Source organism: Dendrobates tinctorius, unplaced genomic scaffold (genome assembly GCF_039654945.1).
Source record: "Dendrobates tinctorius isolate UK_male_01 unplaced genomic scaffold, ASM3965494v1 ptg000083l, whole genome shotgun sequence".
NCBI lineage: Eukaryota > Metazoa > Chordata > Amphibia > Anura > Dendrobatidae > Dendrobates > Dendrobates tinctorius.
Window position 1 is genome coordinate 24,615,061 of NW_027361751.1, and position 21,570 is coordinate 24,636,630.

At 45.0% G+C, this 21,570-nt stretch overlaps 1 protein-coding gene across 7 annotated transcripts in view; it reads left to right on the forward strand.

Annotated features, from left to right (window-relative positions):
* ADAMTS6 (ADAM metallopeptidase with thrombospondin type 1 motif 6) overlaps window positions 1-21,570 on the forward strand; it is a 405,198-nt gene that overhangs the window by 13,838 nt on the left and 369,790 nt on the right. The window contains exons 1-2 of one of the 7 annotated variants that reach the window (XM_073584242.1): window positions 11,219-11,343; window positions 12,074-12,224. The exons of 5 other annotated variants lie outside the window; for them this stretch is intronic. The gene's annotated coding sequence lies outside the window, so the exon portion shown is untranslated. Of the gene's footprint in view, window positions 1-11,218; window positions 11,344-12,073; window positions 12,225-21,570 lie in introns of those variants that run through there. One more of the 7 variants, XM_073584241.1, reaches the window with a different exon arrangement.

The following is a 21,570-nucleotide window of genomic DNA, read 5'->3' on the forward strand; positions in this document are numbered from 1 at the left end:
CGGCACGAGAGGAAACTTTCAAAGGCGGTCCAAGCCGTGGAAGGCTAACAGTAGTTCCATAAGCCTTCCACTTCCGGATGATGCTCCCAACAGTGGAGACAGGTAGGCCCAACTCCTTGGAAAGGGTTTTGTACCCCTTGCCAGCCTTGTGACCCTCCACGATCTTGTCTCTGATGGCCTTGGAATGCTCCTTTGTCTTTCCCATGTTGACCATGTATGAGTGCTGTTCACAAGTTTGGGGAGGGTCTTAAATAGTCAGAAAAGGCTGGAAAAAGAGATAATTAATCCAAACATGTGAAGCTCATTGTTCTTTGTGCCTGAAATACTTCTTAATACTTTAGGGGAACCAAACAGAATTCTGGTGGTTTGAGGGGTTGAATAATAAATGACCCTCTGAATAAACTTTTCACAATTTAAAAAAAAAATTAAACAAAGAAATAACATTCTTTTTTGCTGCAGTGCATTTCACACTTCCAGGCTGATCTACAGTCCAAATGTCACAATGCCAAGTTAATTCCGAATGTGTAAACCTGCTAAATCTGCAGGGGGTTGAATACTACTTGTAGGCACTGTATATTTATAGGCAAACACAGTGATAGTGTAGATTTCAGAACAAGCACTGACAGACCGTTAATGTGTCACAGTAGCTCGATAAGCTCAGAGGTAGGAGGTCACTGACCACAACTGTCACTCAAGGAGGAGCGATTGCCCCCCCGGCAACCAGGAAGTAACGAGACTGCAGGGCTCTTAGTAACTCAAGACAACTTGAGAATAACCTTTTCAATGTATATCAGTTCATGCCCAGTACCTGTACTGCAGTGGATTGACAGCTCTCGCCATGTGTGTACATAGCATGGTGAAGAAATGCCGGAAGAGGGCCACATCGGACTAGTCGGGTCGCTCTCTATGGTCCCCGGCCAACTTTTCAAACTGTTTTCTCTGAAACGGCAAAGCCTTTAAGTAAGACCTTTTACCAGTCTACAGTTGTGCAGCCGGGCTCTGAATCATGCAGCCCATGATTTGGGCAGCATGAGTCTAATGGCAGATTCCCCTCAATCACTTGCTCACTGGTTTCCTCACAGATTATAGCTAATCACTGCAAGTTCCAGCAATGGGATACCCAGTGATCAGATTATCATTTGTGAGAAAACTTCCAACAGAGAGGATTGTACACGTTTCTTTTGTTTATTGGACATCCTCTTTGTTTCTGTTGCCTGCTCTTTATCACATTTTCTCCTGCCTGCAGTCGATTTTCAGTGATATTTTCAAGTCCCTCGGTGGTTGTGCTGCCCGTGATTTGTCAGGCCTCATTCATATCCTTGAAACCGTGTGCGTTCGTCTACAACTGTATTGAACCTTCCTTTCATTTTTTTTAATCACATTATATTTATTTTTTTTCCCGCATTTTGAACATGGTAGACTTGGACCTTTCACCAGCCAATAAACAGAAAATGTTCTCCCCAAGTAAGATCTCTAAAATTTCTATGACTGATGGAAAAATGAGGTGAATTCAGGAGCCGTGTTTCATATGAGTGTATACATGTCAGTTCATAATTTAGCACTATTGGGGGAAATTCAGCAGTATTTGGTCTCCCATATATCACAAGTAGACAGCTCAAATGGTTGGCTATAGGTTGTAGAGTCTGAATTCAGTCAAAAGTAGTCAAAACACAACTGCGACAGGTTAAAATATGTGCAGGACTACCCAGGAAGGACTTGCCCAGGCTATAATGCAGCATTTGTTGCCCCCTACAGTGGGGCTCACAATCCATATTCCCTATCAGTTTTTCTTTGGAATGTGGGAGGAACTGGAGAACCGGGAGGAAATCCACACAAACAGAACATGCAAACTTCTTGCAGATGTTGTCCTTAGTGGGATTTGAACCCAGGACCCCAGCGCTGCAAAGCAACAGTGCTAACCACTGAGCCTAATTGTTAGATTGGTGATGGTCCCATAGGCTTGTGTCCCCAATTCTTCTTTGTTTCTCCCCTAGACATGGTCAAGAATGGTGACGCTGTTCCCGCATGTGCTTTGCTCAGCCATTTGAACTTGATAGAACAGATGAATAGGGCCAAGCAAAGTGCTGTACTTGGCTATCTTCTTATCCCTCAGTGTCACATAGACTTATTGTGGGTTTACACTACCCTACCAGCATACTTAGGCTAAGTGCAGACGTACTTTTTAGCCCTGTGGATTTTATCGCACAGAATTGAAGAAATCCGCAGGGCTAATGACCTGCGTTTTTCCTGCGGATTTCTTCTGGTTTTCTTGCGGTTTTCCCCTGCGGATTTGGAGAATGGAGCAGGTGGAAAACCGCACAAAAGAAGTGACATGCTGCATATTTTGAACCACAAGAAAACCGCGCGGAAAAATCCACAGCGTCTGCACAGCGTTTTTTTTTTTTTTCCTATTGATTAACATTCTACTGTACATCACAATGCGGATATGCAGCGTTTCTGCGCGGTAAAATCCGCTGCGGATCCGCTGGAAATCTGCATCGTGTGCACATGGCCTTAAACAGCTGCCAATCTGCATATTTGCCTATCCGCAGTCACTTAGTAGCCTATTTAGACAGGCAACCTGTGCGCATAGGCTGCCATTTTTCTCAGCAGCCCATGTGCTGCCAAAAACAATGATCTTTCTAAGTGAGTCTGTCAAAAGGATCAACCCTCCTAAGCCATCTAAATGATACCATGATATCTGCAATCCGATGTCTTATTCTTGAGAAATCGACGTTTTTCTTAATATGTAAATGAGGTGTCACACTCTATGGGCCGGACGCTGATCTGCATGAGAATCTTCCTCTAGAGATTATTTTAAATGAAAGGGGACATGACCAGTATCAGACATGTAATGACTGACAGTCTTCTCTCCTGCTCTACATGTCTCCCACTGGTAATGTCTCCAGTCATGTATAATAAGCTCTGGAGACAGATTTTTGTCGAGATCTATGTCTGACCCATAGATCTTACCAGCTTATTCACATATTAAATAAAATGTAGAAACGTAGAAGGCATCGGATCTCCGATATCAAGATATTTTATTCATCTTCCTATGACTTACATGCCCATATAGCCGTCTTAGGAAGGTTGATCCCACTGACAGATTCCTTTTAATCAAGCCTAAAGATTATTTCACCCATTAAATGAGTGTGCTTAGCTCATTAGTCGGGTGATTTGCAGCCTGTTTTCACTGCAGTTATTGCACAAAAATTATTCCTAGGAAAGCTCCTTCCCGAAACTTGTACAGACAGGCAAGAGCGCAGGCATGACCAGCCACTCCATTCAACTCCACATGTATTATGTTATGAGGCTTCAGACATGTTGTATGGCATTATATGGCAGATAGTCTTTCTTCCCCATACCAGAGATGCTATTTGGCAAATCAATTGATGGACATATCTGTATTTTTTTTTTTTTTTCCATGTAAATTCATAACTATAGGATCTTCAATACGTGAAGGAGGTCCATTGTTATTACCTTTCTGTCCTCCATCGCCCATACTTTGTATATGAGCTGACTTTGTTGCTATGTACTTTGATCCTGCAGATGGGAAGTTACTTAGGAGGGATTTAAAACTTGTGGTTAGCCGCCTACTCTGCTTTTAGTGCTGCTGAAATACACCAAAAATTAATTTCAGTTCTTTAATACAAAAAGTGAAACTCATTATATAGAGTCATTACAAACAGAGTGATCTATTTCAAGTGTTTATTTCTGTTAATGTTGATTATGGCTTACAGCCAATGAAAATGACTTTTGGGTTATCTCAGTAATATGAATCATTAACAAAAAAAACACCTGCAAAGGCTTCCTAAGTGTTTAAAAAGGTCCCTTTGGGTCCCGTCACACTAAACGATGCACCAGCGATCCCGACAACGATACGACCTTGTCAGGATCGCTGGTGCCTCGCTACATGATCGCTGGTGAGCTGTCAAACAGGCAGACTCACCGGTGATCAGGACCAGCGAGGACGCTGGTATCTAAGGTAAATATCGGGTAACTAAGCGCGTGCGTCACTTAGTTACCCGCTGTGTACCTTGGATACCAGCTCCTAGCGTGAGCACGCAGGTATCCAAGGTACACAGCGGGTAACTAAGCGACGCGCTCGCTTAGTTGCCTGATATTTACCTTGGATACCAGCTCCCAGCATCTGCTTACAGCGCTGGGAGAGTGCTGATCGTTGGTCTCCCGCTGCCACATGCAGCGATGCATGCTGGCCAGCGGGAGACCGACTATCAAAAAATGGCCCAGGACATTCCTGCGCGATCAGCGATACCCGGCGGGGGGGCCAGTCGCTGATGCATGTCTCACACAGCAAGATCGCTGTTGAGCCACAAAATCAGCAATCTCGCTGTGTGTGACGGGGCCTTTAGTCTGTTTCAGTAGGCTCCACCATCATGGGGAAGACTGCTGACTTGACAGATGTCCAGAAGGCAGTCACTGACACACTCCACAAGGAGGGTAAACCACAAAAAGTCATTGCTGAAGAAGTTAGCTGTTCAGAGTGCTGTATCCAAGCATATTAATGGACAGTTGAGTGGAAGGAAAGGAATAGATCACTCTGTAATAACTCTATATAATATGAGTTTCACTTTTTGTATTGAACTGAAATTAACTTTTTGATATTCTAATTTTGTGTGAAACACCTGTATATATGATCATGACTTTTAATGAATGCTCTAGCTGCCAAAATGTTCCACTTCCCACGTTGGGGACCTTTAATACCTTTGACACAGTGGACCATTCCCTATTATTACAGACCCTCTCATCCCTCGGCATCACAGACTTGGCCCTCTCCTGGATCTCATCATACCTAACAGACCGGACATTCAGCGTCTCCCACTCACACACCACCTCCTCACCTCGCCCCCTATCTGTCGGAGTCCCACAAGGTTCAGTCCTAGGGCCCCTGCTGTTCTCTATTTACACCTTTGGCCTGGGACAGCTCATAGAATCTCATGGCTTTCAGTATCATCTTTATGCTGATGACACACAGATCTACATCTCTGGACCAGATATCACCTCCCTACTAACCAGAATCCCTCAATGTCTGTCCACTATTTCATCCTTCTTCTCCACTAGATATCTGAAACTCAACATGGACAAAACAGAATTCATCATCTTTCCCCCATCTCACGTGACCCCCCCCTACGAACCTATCAATTACAGTAAATGACTGCCCACTCTCCCCAGTCCCACAAGCTCGCTGCCTCGGAGTAATCCTTGATGCTGATCTCTCCTTCAAACCACATATCCAAACCCTTTCCACTTCCTGCCGACTTCAACTCAAAAATATTTCACGCATCCGTTCATTCCTCACCCAAGAATCTGCAAAAACCCTAGTCCATGCCCTCATCATCTCTCGCCTTGACTACTGCAACCTCATGCTCTGCGGCCTCCCCTCAAACACTCTCGCACCCCTCCAATCTATTCTAAACTCTGCTGCCCGACTAATCCACCTGTCCCCCCGCTATTCCCCAGCTTCTCCCCTCTGTCAATCCCTTCACTGGCTCCCAATTGCCCAGAGACTCCATTACAAAACCCTAACCATGACATACAAAGCCATCCACAACTTGTCTCCTCCATACATCTGTGACCTCGTCTCCCGGTACTTTCCTGCACGCAACCTCCGATCCTCACAAGATCTCCTTCTCTACTCCCCTCTTATCTCCTCTTCCCACAATCGCATACAAGATTTCTCTCGCGCATCACCCCTACTCTGGAACTCTCTACCACAACATATCAGACTCTCACCTACCATCGAAACCTTCAAAAAGAGCCTGAAGACCCACCTCTTCCGACAAGCCTATAACCTGCAGTAACCACCGATCGACCAAACCGCTGCACGACCAGCTCTACCCTCGCCTACTGTATTATCACCCATCCCTTGAAGATTGTGAGCCCTCGCGGGCAGGGTCCTCTCTCCTCCTGTACCAGTTATGACTTGTATTGTTTAAGATTATTGTACTTGTTTTTATGTATACCCCCCTCACATGTAAAGCGCCATGGAATAAATGGCGCTATAACAATAAATTAATAATAATAATAATACTGACCATGGTTACGGATATTCTTGTGTCCTCATATTTTGTCCGTTCCATAGTACCTCTTCCAATCTGACCTTAGTGAAGTAATACCATGGCTACATGTATAATATTTCCTCATCATTACAATATATTAATACAGCGGACCCCAAACTAGTTCTAAATTCTTAGTCTTAAGAATGGGCTTTTCATCTACTAGACCAACTTCTCTGACCTCACTGAACCAACTCAAGATTGTCTGTGTAAATACTTCAGAATTTTACATTTTGCCGGAATTTATTTTTTTCCCACTTTAACATTTACAGCTCTAGGATTTGACATTTTTTTTTTTTTATTTGCAGGGTCGGACTGAGGCAACGGGATACTGGAGCATCCTCCGGTGGGTCCCGCCCCTGCCTCCTTCATTAGTCCCTGCCCTGCATGTCATTAGTGTGCACCGAGTGGTGCACACTTTACATATCTCGCCTGGGCACAACTCTAGGCGCAAACTCCCCTCATCCAGCTGAGAGCACTGTGCCAACCATTTCCACATCATCCTAAAAATCCCAGCAATGATGTCGCTAGGTTGTTCTGTGCGCACAGGACCTGTGATGATGTCACAGGAGGGGAGGAGTCAGGAGTCACATGATCAGGGGCCTCTGTGTATGCAGGACTCTGCTGTGCTGGTTGTCATGGTGTTGGATGAGGGGAAGTTTGTGGGGTCAGGAGGGGTTTACAGGGTAGATGTAGCAGAGCTGCGTGTGTGCGAGGTGTACAGAGCAGAGCCGCATGTGTGCGAGGTGTACGGTGGGGAGCCTTCACACCTCCCGACAGTCCCGATTTTGAGAGTATGCCCCGACCGGGAGCTTACTTTTCCCGCGGACACAGGAGTACACGGCGGAGCCCCGAAGAGCACTTTAAAACTCACACGTGACATGCCATCGGAAGTGACGTGCTGGTAGCTGACCAGAAATTAGGTAATTTTGGGAGGAGATTGTGACGGAACTATGGAGGCACTTAAGGGAATGCTTCAGATCCATCACCGTGTCCTCCTCCGGCAGCGCAGACAGCAGAATCGCCTTGGAATCGGGGATGCCGTCCATGTGAGCGGATCATGATATGTCCTGCATTGGGAGGCTCAGGTGGGCACTACAATGGGAGGCGGGCTGCTCTAGTATCTTTATAGAATCGTTCGTTCTTTCTCTGTTCGTTCTTTCTCTGTTCGTTCTTTCTCTGTTCGTTCTTTCTCTGTTCGTTCTTTCTCTGTTCGTTCTTTCTCTGTTCGTTCTTTCTCTGTTCGTTCTTTCTCTGTTCGTTCTTTCTCTGTTCGTTCTTTCTCTGTTCGTTCTTTCTCTGTTCGTTCTTTCTCTGTTCGTTCTTTCTCTGTTCGTTCTTTCTCTGTTCGTTCTTTCTCTGTTCGTTCTTTCTCTGTTCGTTCTTTCTCTGTTCGTTCTTTCTCTGTTCGTTCTTTCTCTGTTCGTTCTTTCTCTGTTCGTTCTTTCTCTGTTCGTTCTTTCTCTGTTCGTTCTTTCTCTGTTCGTTCTTTCTCTGTTCGTTCTTTCTCTGTTCGTTCTTTCTCTGTTCGTTCTTTCTCTGTTCGTTCTTTCTCTGTTCGTTCTTTCTCTGTTCGTTCTTTCTCTGTTCGTTCTTTCTCTGTTCGTTCTTTCTCTGTTCGTTCTTTCTCTGTTCGTTCTTTCTCTGTTCGTTCTTTCTCTGTTCGTTCTTTCTCTGTTCGTTCTTTCTCTGTTCGTTCTTTCTCTGTTCGTTCTTTCTCTGTTCGTTCTTTCTCTGTTCGTTCTTTCTCTGTTCGTTCTTTCTCTGTTCGTTCTTTTCCTCAGTACCAGTCAGTGTGTCCATAATGCCAGCCACTGTGCCCTCAGTACCAGTCAGTGTGATCAGCAGTGCTAAATAGGTGTGGTTGGGGCATGGACAAGGGTGTGTTCAGGGCATGGCCTAAGACTTGCCGCAGCCTTTGTCCCTCTTTCCTTTCTTCAAAAGTTGGGAAGTATGATGGTGGGCCTCAAGAATTTTTATTTTTTTTTCTCTGGTGGGCCCAAGGTACTCCAGTATGACGCTGCTTATTTGCATTTAATAAGCTCCTTAAACACATTTCATCAGAGTAGAATAAAAAAATATGCTTAAGAGACCTGAAATGAGCATCATTTATTTGTTTTTTTTTCCTTATTTTTTTGCCATACTCATTTTTATCTACACAAAGGTGGAGAATGCCAAAAATGTACTCTCGATTACAATATATTGTAAAGCTATGACTATTATCAATACTATTAATTAAGCTACAAGAGAATTATAGCCATTTATCATTAAACCACTGGATAGGTAAAACACAGTAGGTGGTTCGGGCCTGGATTCTGTGCTCTCCATTGTTCCTGAATTTGGGGTTCTTTTCTCTGTTCTTGTCTGCAATAGGAAGAGTTCGTAGTGTAGTGTCCAAGCTTGACTCTTTACAACTGTGTATGAGAAGAGCAAAGTTACAGCTGATTTGATTAACTGTGGCCTTCCACTCTTGGAAAAAATGATGATGATTTTTTTTTTTTTTTTTTTGAGTGGGGGATGGAATCTTAGGAAAAAATTGTGACAAAAACCACAGTGTATTACAAAATCTTTGGACTTGACGCAACAGTTTTCTATATGCTCTTTAAGGACATATGGGGTCTCCATGTCGTCTTCCCATTGGAGAGACACTGACTATCAGTTCCTGCAACCAGAGTACACCTCATTTTACTTAATGTGCTTCTGATTAGGTGATCACCTGAACCAAATCTTATTTAACAAAGGAAAGTATAAAAAAAACCCTGCTGTGGTGTTCAATCCTCTTGCAATAGGACAAGCTGGATGGCAAAACAAGTGCTAGTAATATCCCAAAAGTAATAGGAATGAAAAAAATAACTTTTTACCATGCCAAAGGAGTTGAAAAGAAAAGTCTTGAGTGAGGAAAAGAAGGGCTCAATTCTGGCTTTACTAGCAGAGGGATACAGTGAGCATCATGTTGCCTCCATCGTTAAAATTTCTAAGATGGCAGTCCATTACAACGAGGTCAAGCAGCAGTCATTGGGGACAACAAAGCTACAGACCAGCAGAGGGCAAAAACGACTCTCCACTCAGCGGGATGACCGTTATCTTATTTGAGTGTCACTCAGCAACCGCAGGATGACATCAAGTGACCTTCAAAAGGAATGGCAGCTGGGATGAAGTGCATGGCAAGAACAGTTTGTAACAGGCTCCTAGAGGCAGAGCTCAAGTCATGAAAAGCCTTTCATCAATGAGAAGCAAAGAAGAGCCAGGCTGAAGTTTGCCAAAGACCATAAGGATTGGACCATAAAGGACAGGAGTAAGGTAATCTTCTCTGAGTCTAATTTTCAGCTTTGCCCAACACCTGGTCGTCTAAAGGTTAGACGGAGACCTGGAGAGGTGTACAACCACAGCGTCTTGCACCCACTGTGAAATTTGGTGGAGGATCGGTGATGATCTGGGGATGCTTCAGCAAGGCTGGAAATGGGCAGGTTAATCTTTGTGAAGGACGTATGAATCGAGCCGCATACAAGGTTATCCTGAAAAAACAGTTGATTCCTTCTGCTCAGGCAATGTTCCCCAACTCTGAGGACTGGCTTTTCCAGCAGGACACTACACCATGGCGCACAGCTAGGTCAATCAATGTGTGGAAGAAGGACCACCACATCAAATCCCTGTCATGGGCAGCCCAATCTCCAGACCTGAACCCCATTGAAAACCTCTGGAATGTAATCAAGAGGAAGATGGATAGTCACAAGCCATCAAACAAAGAACTGCTTACATTTTTGTACCAGGAGTGGCATAAGGTCACCCAAAAGCAGTGTGAATGACTGGTGGCAAGCATGCCAAGACGCATGAAAGCTACAACTAAAAATCATGGTTATTCCACAAAATAAATGATTTCTGAACTCTTCCTGAGTTAAAACATTAGTATTGTTTCTAAATGATTATGAACTTGTTTTCTTAGCATTATTTGAGGTCTGCAAGCACTGCATATTTTTTTTTTTTTTTTTTTTTTTTTTTTTGTTACTTTGACCATTACTCATTTTCTGAAAATAAATACAAAATTTAGTGCTTGGAAATTCGAAGACATGGTGTCAGTAGTTTATAGAATAAAAGAGCAATTTACATTTTACTCAAATATACCTATAAAGAGAAAAATCAGACAAACTGAAAATTTTGCGGTGGTCTCTTCATTTTTGCCAGATCTGTAAATCGGACAAGTGCTATCTGTGGCTTTGATGGATAGCTGTTGTACTCTTGTTATTCTATGGGGCAGTGCAAATGTCCGATTAGCTTACAAAAATCAGGTGGTACCTGCCCGTTCAAATCTGTGGGTCCATGAAAATAATTGGACCGCACTTGGATGACAACTGAATGCCGTCCGATTTTCACAGACTGACATAATGGAGAAGGTGGATAAACTTTTTTTTTTTTTGTGTGTCCAACTCTAATCGCACTCAGATCGGCATAATTGGACCGTTTTTCTCAGATGGAGAGAAAACAGTTGTGCACCTGCCCTAACTATATATCAGTCACCCATTCATTATTTTGTGCAGTGTAAGGTTGGTCACACATGGCAGTCGGCTGTCTCAGCTGACACTCCCATACACAGGTGCGATAGCTCTGCCACGAGCTTTGGTGTTCTCTATGAGAGAGCCGCTGACTGACATGTTGGTCAACTAACTCGGAGAGGACAATGCAAGTGATGATCCGAAATAAGACCTGCACCGTCAGTCACCCGGCGCCCTCATACACATTAGACCGTCGGCCGAATCTGTTGATATCAGCGGGTTCAGCTGATATCATGGGGGCCTTTATACTACACTGAAATAATGGCCCTCCATAGCTTTTCTTGCTAACATCAACTGATCAATGAGAGTTATTGAACTGCACGCCGCTTCATCATTTCGGTGCCGTCATCTCGAGTCAGTTTCCAAGGGTAGAAGGGTACTCCCTTTAATTCTCATTAATGACTGGTATTTCTAAGAAATACTGTATGTAATGAGATAATTTCCTTTGCGGGGATAGCGCGCTCGTTACTAGGCTGACAAAGAAATGTGGTGCACATCTGTTCGCACTGCGGGTTATTAACTTTTATTAGGTCTATCTTGTGTAACTCTTTAATGAATTTATGAGATGCATTCTAATGGTTCACCTTTCAGATCTGTTTTTAATGGAGGAAAAACATTTGCGCTCAAGATCCCATATCCCTTTCTAGCAACACCAAATTCTTCTTTGAGGACATCGACTAAGGATACAAATACATGCTGCAAAATGCAACTAAAACGTATGTGCTTGGATTCTCTACAGCGTCTGTGTGCGCACAATGTGCATAAATGGCTTTTATCAATGGCACAGATATGTTTTTAAGTTTGCCTGTTTTCAGACTTTTTTCAGGGTAAGGCCGGTTTCACATTTTGCGTTTCAGGGCACAGCGACGGCCTGCGCACGGCCACCGCTAAGTCCCGCCACCTGCCGCACCTCCGCCGGTAGCTCCGCCTATCGGCGCATGACGCTGCATGCGTCCTGCGTCCCCTATCTTTATCACTGGGGACGCAGGCCGTGCGCAGTATGCGTTTGGCGGCGCATGCGTCCTTTTGACGGTGCACCGACCAGCGCCAAACGCAACCTGTTGCAATTTGGTTGCGCTCGGCGCACCTTCAAAAGGACGCATGCTCCGCCAAACGCATACTGCGCACGGCCTACGTCCCCAGTGATAAAGATAGGGGACGCATGCAGCGTCATGCGCCGATAGGTGGAGCTACCGGCGGAGGCACGGCAGGGGCGGGGCTTAGCAGAAGCCATGCGCTGGCCGTCGCTGCGCCCTGGAAACGCAAATGTGAAACCGGCCTAAGAAACTTTTCTTTTGTTCTATGTTTTTGACCTTCACGAAATTCAAAAGAACTTGTCAGCATGTTTTTAAAATTGGAATTAATGGAATGACTGTGTAGGCACTTGTCCCTCCCAAAAATACCCCATTTTTTTATTTATTTATTTTTTTTTTTCTCTTTTTAAAGAAATCCGATGTACCAGTTATGAGAAACCTAGAATTGAATTCATATGCAGATCAGGTTGGAAGTACACAGGTTGGAAGCATCCCCAGTGCTCCTCAAGCTTGATTTCCTCACTTGATTTCTGTTGACTAACCCCTCTGAGCTCTACAAAAAGGTATAGTTTTTATTAGGAGACAAGCACCTACACGATATACACGTTTTCACTTTTGGAGGTAGTGGTTACGGGTTTCTGTTTAAGATCTATGGTGTAGTTTGTTTTTGGATCGAAGGAGATATAAAGTATGTATGTGTGTATATACACTCACTCTGTGGTGGGCCATTTATATGGATACACCTAAATAAAACGGGATTTGTTGGTGATATCAACTTCCTGTTTGTGGCATTGTGCCCATTGTGTTGGATTGTCAGTGCAACCCTCTTCTCCCACTCTTGACACACTTATAGCAACACCGCAGAAGAATTTCTAGCACAGGCACCCAGCCTCCTCTAACCTTGTGCCAAAAAACCCCCCAGAAACCATGGATTCTTTTAAGCGCCTGCCAGCACTCTGAAAATGAGAAATGGTGGAGGCCCACAAAGCAGGAGAAGGCTATAAGAAAATAGCAAGTGTTTTCAAGTTGACCTTTACCGAGCTCCAAATGTAATTAGAAATGGCAGTTAGCAGGAACAATGTAGGTCAACATAAGGTCTGGAAGACCAAGCAAAAGTTCAGTGAGAGCTGCTCATAGGATTGCTAGAGAGACAAATCAGACCCCGAACCCCCCCCCCCCCCCTTAACTGCAAAAGACTTTCAGAAAGATTTAGCAGACCCTGGAGTTGTGGGTACAATGTTCTACTGTTCAGAGACACCTGCACAAAAAGCACTTACAAGCTGTGATACTTGCAAAGGGGGTTCTACTAGGTACTAACCTTGCAGGGTGCACAAACTTGTACATTGACCCATTTAACTTTTTGTAATTATTAAAATGTAAAAGATGGAAAAAAAACCAAACATATATTTAGCATAAAATACAAAGGACGTGTCCTTTTTAACAATAGGCCTTTTAGCCATCATTTAATTTTCAATTTGCTTTACTGTTTCAAATAACAGTAATTTTGACCGGGGTGCACAAAATTTTACATGCCACTGTAATTGTCCCATTAAAAGACAAGTCTCATCGACAGTGCCTTTAAAATGAGAGCAGCTGTGGCAGTGAGCTGATTTGGCTGCTTAGACCACAGTGGACAACTGATTTTGCTCATGAGTTAAGAAGCTGGCTATACATGCAGTGACAACTACAGGGAAAGTGTACTATAACAAGTGACTATTCAATAATTTCATATTAACAGACCCCTTCCGTTTGGGGCTCATTTATGACACCAATATAGCCTAGTATGACTAATATCCATGTTTTGGCCATTCCGTCCACATCCTCTAGTCAGCGTGGTGTTAAAGCCGCGGTTAATACTTGGCAGCACAAGCGGTGCTCAGCTAAAACCTAGGTCTTCCACGCTTTTTTTTTTTTTTTCCATTTTACAGGTTTTTGTTCTTTTGTCACTTTGGTGGTTAACTTTGATTAGTTGTTTATTGAAACCATGGACAAGGTTTCTTGTGATATAAACCAGTCCGTGGCTCCCACTTATAGCTTTGCTACTGGTTCTGTTCTATCGTTTGCTGTATTAGTAAAACCCCCTGTTATTGACCCCTTCATCTCAGACTACCCTTTTACCTGACGATTCTTCCTACGTTTCTTTTACTTCCTGGTTTTTGAAGTGGCTTTCCCGACCTCCCCTTGCCTGTCTGATCTACTGGCTGGCAATCCAGCACTACTGAACTGCCTGTGATGATGACTTATGGAAACAAGGTGTCAAGAATAAGTTTTACTGGAGCCACCAAAAAAATCATCTTCTGGAGAACACGTCTTTACATCTTTTCCTTATAATCCACCTCTTTCCCCAAAATACGTACAAAGGATTATGAGCACACATACCCTGATATATTATACCTCTCTTCTATCTTGGCTCCATTAATAGATGCTTTGGAAATGTTCCGATAGTACAATGAGACAATCGAAGTCCTGGTCTTATTGTTTGGCTTGATTGTAAGGGTTGGCCAGGACTATAGTCGAGGAGAGAGACACAAAAGCATCAGTGTCCCGGCCTTCCCTCACAGAAAATTGCAATCCACTGTTCGGCGTACCTGCGTCTCCAGGTTCAGGTACCCCTGGACACTTCCCAAACGGCGATGGCCCCTTTCCGAGGTGACTCCCAGTAACTGAGACACAGTCCATGGTAGCTTGAACGGTTTCTTTACTGATAACTTCACACAATATATCCACAGTTGGCGCATCATTGATTACACATTTGTCTTTACTTGCTTCCTCAGCTATCCCTACTTTGCTGATGCTTCTATACGGCATGTGATCGGACCGTCTTAGACTGCTTCCCAGCTTCTTCCTGGCCTAACCTCGCCATGATGACAAATCCTTCTGCCTGTTTCGCTCCAGACTTGAAATCATCCGCCACCTGGTTTGGTTACCTCTGAGAAAGCATCCGACACATCTGTACTGCTCCCTGCGAAGCTATAGCATCCTTCTGTTCCTCACTCCATCTGACTCCCGCCCTAAGAGCGTCCGCCCAGGCTGCGAGTTGCCACATCTTCTCTACCGCTTTGGTCCACTAAACTGATGTCTGTTGTGAACTCTCTTAATCTGACTTTTGAGGCAAGGCTCCCTCTGGTGGATACTGCTGGTAGTGGAGCTGGTCAACATGATGTTAACCCAACAGCTGCAGAAGATAATTGGAGGAGTGGGGGTAGTGACTGGGACTACATAAGCGAGCAGACTTCTCTCAGTGGCTTGTTATGAATGAGTCACCGAGGAGGAAAAACAAGCTAAGCCCCAGAAAACCAGAGAGGTTGGTAACTAAGCGGATTGCAGACCCCTGATCCTATCCACACAACTAGCAGTAGCCGTGGAGCGTACCAACGATGATCCTAGACGCCTTGTCACAGCTGGAGAACTAAATAAACCTAAAGCAAGAAAAGGGGAAATCTAAACTGCCCCAGAGCAGACCCCAAAGCAATAGACAGCCCCCAAACTTGTATTGTCGGTGAGACAAGATGAAAACACAAACACAGATAGAAAGATAGTGTGGACCCCATCGTTTGCTCAGCCTAACTAGAAAGGACAGGAAAGGAAAGATGCTGTCTGCAATCACGCACAAAACCCTGCCAAAAAATGTCCACTTTCTGATAACAAAAACCCTGAAGTCGCTAGAATTCAATTCCCTATATCAGCACTCTGGTATATTCTGAAGACAGAGCAAAAAGAGACCAATCTGATCAGGGACAAAAAGCAAACTGGCATAAACAGAGACATAAGAATGGAAATTCAGCACAGCCCCAGCAGGGGCTGGCTGACCACAAAAACTGAGTAAACCAGACCAAATCTCATGTGAAAAAATAGCAGTGCACACTTAGCTTGAGAAGGCAGGAACAGAACTGGAAACCAGAACCTCAGGGCAGGAAAAAATCACCAGCACAAAATTAGGGAGTCGGCTGTCTTAAATCCAGTCAGAGACTCCTGATGTCCAATCACAGTCCTCCTCCTCAGGTGGCAGGTCTCTGCCATTTAGATCAGCTTCATTACCTGCTGTCACCACCAGGAGCCCGGATAGAGAACTCACGACTCCTCTGTCAACACAGCCAGCTCCACCACTCTCAACAGAAGCCAGAGGTAAACCAGAAAATGAGTTCACAACAGTGGCTGCCGGTGATACTCCTTTCTTTGCTTATTGAGGATTTCTGTCTCCTGCCTGATCCTGCATTTTTCAGCTAAGTGTCATTTGCTAAACCCTTTGAATCTGATTTTGCCTTGCTGTCAGGGGTCAGCTGGCTCCCCCAAGGGCTGCTGGCTCCTGCTCTGTATTTTTGTATCTTGTGTTTGTTTGCTCAGTCCCCTGCTATATTAGCCTGTTGCTAGCTGCCAGTTCACACCTGAGTGCTGATATAGTGGGGGAGAGGTTTGTGAAACATCAGTATTTTTGTACATCAGTCGTGTTGGAATTGTTAGGGTTTTTTGCGTGATTGCAGACAGTGCCTTTTCTGTCCTATCTAGTCAGTGTGGGCCCCATCATTTGCTCAGTCTATTCTCTGTGTTTGTGCTTCATCTTGTCTCACCGACAATATATGTTTGGGGGCTGTCTATTCCTTTGGGATCTGCTCCGGGGCAGTTTAGATTTCACCTTTGTCTTTAGGCTTAGTTAGTTCTCCGGCTGTGATGAAGCGTCTAGGGCAACGTAGGAACGCTCCACGGCTACTGCTAGTTGTGTTTAAGCTCAGGGGTCTGCAATCCGCTGAGCGACCAACCTTTCTGGTGGCATAGCCTATTGCGCTCTCTTCCTCGGTGACCGATTCATAACAGATGTCCAATGGACGTGAATAAATTGGACTGTTGCTGCTTAACATTGCATGGCTGCCGAGCCATCCTTGGCCTATAGCCCATGTGGACACTTATAGCACCCTGGCCCTGTCTGAACTAATTTCCTTCTCCTCTAACCTTAACTCCTGGCAGCCCCTCCTACACTTAACCCTATCCTACTAAGAGCTCTATATACTAGCGTGCCCCCCTCTAGTGTCCAAAGGGAGCATTACGCTTTCCCTATTCTGTAAATGGCAAACTTTGAAATGCAGTAAACATTATCACAACTATGTGTAAATAAAAGCAACAATAAAACATAAATATAAACAATAGTAATACCCAGAAAGGAGTAGCAGTACCTACCATTTAGCAATGGATAATAAATACAACATTGAACATCTTACTTAACCCCTTTACACTGTATGGAGTCAAAATATTGCAATGCAGGATACACCTTGCGTTGCTCACCCAATAGATGTCATATGCCATGAAAATAGGCCAGAATTTATGTGAAAGTTTGTGTAATAACAAAACCACCAGTGTCTCTTGTACATAGGGGAATAGTTTTCTGTCCTATGTTAAAATTAAAGGATTGGTGACGTATTCCAAAACGTGTCTCAACAAGAGGACACTGAAACCTAATTCACTTCTTCTATAGCTGGGTGCAAAGATTCTAAGATTCCAGCGCTGCTAAGCTTATCGAACTGATCTTAGATACCATGTCAATCATGTCAAGGACTTAGGATTATATTTTTAAAATGGACTGCTTTGTTTAATCAGGAAAAGCTTCTAGGAACGATCGACCACATGCATTAGAGAAGAAAGGAGCCTGTAAAGGGAAGAAGTTAATTGGAATCTGCAGTCCTTTCAAGACATAGATGAAAGTTGCACACGCTTATTCATAAACAGACTACTGTCATTTAGCTCATTTAATAAAATTGTCTATCGTTAAAAAGGTAATGATGTTACTCAACCAGAGAAAAGAAAGGAGAAGCCAGGTCATCTGTGAAACACTTATACATTCTGCTTAGTATCTTTAAACACAAAGCCCAACAGAATGAGCATGAAATGATGACTTTGGCTTTTTTGGTGAAATTGTCTAGTGCAATGAGTGATCTTAAGAATTGTGCTAGTTTATGATTTGCCTTGGAGAAGATAGGCTCAATCTTCTAAAAATCAGTAAGTTATGGATTTTAGTAATGTAGGACACATCTGAAAAGTGCTCTGGCCTTCAGCCATAATTTCCAATCCAAGGTCCTCTTTCGGTATGGATAGCCTGTGAGTCGGCATGTTCCTAGACTTGTATGTAAAGGCGCCTGACTGACTGCTCATTTTTGTAGCTAAGCCAGCCCTGTTTTGTACATTGCTGTAACCAAGCTTTGGTCTTGCTGAGCTACGCAAATAAGCACTCAGTCGACCTTTTTCACACACCGTTCCGGTCAAGTGCCGACATAGACTGGATCTGCTGGGACCTGAGCTTGTAGCTCCGTATCAAGAAATTTATTAGTTTTGTCATGTATTAGTAACTAGATGGAGGCCTGATACTATCGCATCGGGAGGGCGGTAGTGTTACGATGGGGGCAAGCTTTGCAGCATTGAGAATCTCTTTCCCCCCCCCCCATGTGCTCAACCACCTATCCACTCTCTCTTTCTCTATGTGCTGACTTCTGTCCTCTTTTTTTGACCTGTCTACCCCATGTGCTTGTGGTGCCCCCAGGAGTATGGTCGCCACAGTGGCATTACCTTCCTCCTAGGGAGTGTGATGTCATGCTTGGAAGCAATAAAGGGTCTCTCTATCAGTTAAACACAACACACAGCACAGTTCCCACTCCAGGCCAGCAGAGGGAGCGGTGAACCAAAACTGGGGGAGGAGCTGCTCTCTGGGGGGCAGGAAGGGGAAATTAGTTCGTGTGAGGAGGGAAACGAGTGTGGACGTGAGGAGACAAGCTGGAAGATTGAGCAGAGTTCAGGCTCACTTCTAGCTGTAGCGCATGGTCTGGAGTCCGGTCTCCAAGGTTGTACGATACTGATGTTCCTGCAGCAGAAACCGGAGGAATAGGAAGCTGTAAATGCTCTGTTCCCACATAAGACTCGGAGGCACAAGAGCAACGTGTGAGCCAGAAGAAGGCGGCTACAGCTGTCTGCCATACGAGAGAGTTCTAAAAGAGAACAAGCAAGTGGAACGTCAGTGTAACACTGTACTGCAAGTACCTCAGAAAGCGCTAGAAAGGAGACTACACAACCCATCTGCATAGAGAGATTCCGAAGTTGCTTCCAAGCTGGCTAGCCTCTGTTCCATCTGTAATCTGGACCCTGGACTGCACTTACAAAGCACAGTAAAGGTAACGGAAACTGCACCCTGTTGTGTCATTGCATTCTTCCTGCAAACCCTCCAGCACTGCTACATCTCTGTGCCAGACACTACACCCTCTTCCTCAACACCTATTACCACTGCCCTGGTACTATAGCTCTACCTGTGGGGAGCTAATACATCTTGCTGCCTTATACCATCTGTCCCAGAAGATCTGCCTGCAGCGTCGGCTTAACTCCTTCATTGCTGAGCACCACAGGTGGCATCACGTATCATCCACTTATAAACTTTAACCAGCCACTCTTAACCCCTTTTACATGGATGCCCAGGGCCACGGACCGGGTCACCGCTACTGTGACACTTACCTCTGAGATACCGGCCCGGTACCGAGTACCCCACTGCCCTTGCGGGCGACCCATGTTATCCCCCTTGCCTGCTGTCTCTCTCCTTCCTGTGCTGTATTCTCCCCTCATGTGCTGTCCCGTTTGAGCTGTCTTCCCCCTGTGCTCTGTCTCTCACCCCTGTGTCTGACCGTGTACAGAACATACCACAGCTCCTGGACAGCGGAGGAAACAAAAGACAATACTGTCATTACAGCAGGAGATCGCAGACGATACTGACATTACAGCAAGAGATCGCAGAGGATACATTTTGTGAGGTAAAATATTGTTTAAAAACAGTCAGTGAAATATTTTACTTCACAAAATGAATCTTCTGTGATCCCCTGCTGTAATGTCAGTATTGTCTTTTGCTTCCTCCCCTGCTCGGGAGATGTGGTATGCGCCGTACACGGTCAGACACAGACAATTTTTAAAACGAACTTTCATTTGTGGGAAAACCCCTTTAATGTGACTGGCTTCCTCTGCCTGTAGACATGTTGCGCATCTGCCGCCGGGATCAACCGAATGATTCACTGCACTTGCGTGGAATTCGCGCAGACGCAGTGCGACGGTGTTCCGCTGGTGGTATCGTGAGTGTGGTGCGACAGTGTTCTGCTGTTGGTACCAGCAGCACAGTCCATATTGAGACACCCATCACTTGGGTGTCCCAATATGGCGGTCGGTGAACTTCCTCCACTTGGAATTCTGGGATTCGGTGACATCTGGACAGAACAGGAAATGAAAACATTACAAGGCAATTATATAAATTTACATAACTTACAAATATAAGCAGGTTTAGCAAAAAATTCTTGTAGCTGGGAAACACTCTTAACTAAGCAAGTAAATGTTATGAGTCAGGATTTGCTTCTTGCAACCCTGGACTCTTGACTTGAAATCCTTAAAGAGGTTGTCAGCTACTTAAGCATTGATTACCCATTCTTAAGGCCCCGTCTCACTAAGCGACTTACCAGCGATCCCGACACCGATATCAAGGTGTCAGGATCGCTAGTAAGTCGCTATGTGATCGCTGGTGAGCTGTCACACAGACGGCTTCACCAGCGATCAGCACAGCGACGCCGAGCGCCCGGCATCGCTGGCCATCCTGTAAAAAAATAGAATCCAAATAAAAAATATAGTTATTCTCACCTTCCGACGTCGCGTTCAGTCATCCCGCCTCTCTCCACGCTCCGGTCCCAGTGATCCTTTGCACGAATGACCGCGAGATGTCACGGTCTCGTGGGATAACAAAGTCTCGCGGTCATTCGTGCAAAGGATCACTGGGACCGGAGCGTGGAGAGAGGCGGGATGACTGAACGCGACGTCGGAAGATGAGAATTACTATATTTTTTATTTTTTTTATTTTTTTACACCTGATCGCTGGTCTCCCGCTGTCACACACAGCGATGCGTGCTGGCCAGCGGGAGACCAGCGACCAAAGAAATGTCCAGAGGTTTCTTGCAGCGATCAGCGATACCGGCAGGGGGGCCGCTCGCTGATTGCTGTCACACACAGCGATCTCGCTGGTGAGATCGCTGTTACGTCACAAAAGTTGTGACTCAGCAGCGATCTCGCTACCGAGACTGCTTAGTGAGACGGGGCCTTTAGGATAGGCCATCGATGTCTGATTGGTGGGAGTGCAATGCTCGGCACCCTCCCGCTCATCGGCTGTTCTCTGTGGCCTGCTCGGTTATGGCTCTGCACAGCTCCGTTGAAGGAGTAGTGGCTGCGGACATGTCCTGCACATCTGTTGTCTATTGATTTGAATAGGGGTTGGATGTGCAATATTCGCCAAAGCCACTGTGGAGTTGACTAAGCTGTGTTGTGTAGCTCCATAACTTGGCAGTCCCTGTCACCTAAGGATAGTTATAAGGCTGCGTTCACACGTTCAGGTTTTTTCGCGTTTTCGCTGCGTTTCTTTACCGTAAAAACGCAAAAAAAAAAACAGCATCCCATGCAATCCTATGGGATTCCGCAATGCTGTGCTAATGCTGCGGATTTTCCTGCGGCGGAATCGCATCGCAGAAAAATCCGCAGCATGCTCATTAATCTGTGGAATCGCGGCGATTCCGCCCACATAAGAATGCATTGTACTGCTTACTTTCTGCATGTGGCTGTGCCCACCATGAGAAAAGTAAGCAGAACATTTGCGGATGGTACCCACTGTCCAGAGGAGAGGAGACCGTGCTCTGGGTACCATATCCCTGTAAAAAATAGAATTAAAATAAAAAAATCGGGTTATATTCACTTTCCGATGTCCCGCGCAGCATCCCCAGGCTTCAGCGATACACGCGGCAGCTCCCGTTCCCAGTGATTGCATTGCGATGACCTTTGCTGACGTTGCGTCTCCCGATGCTGTAGCGGTCTAGCGAGACCGCGACATCATCAAAAGTCATTGCCGCAATGCATTAC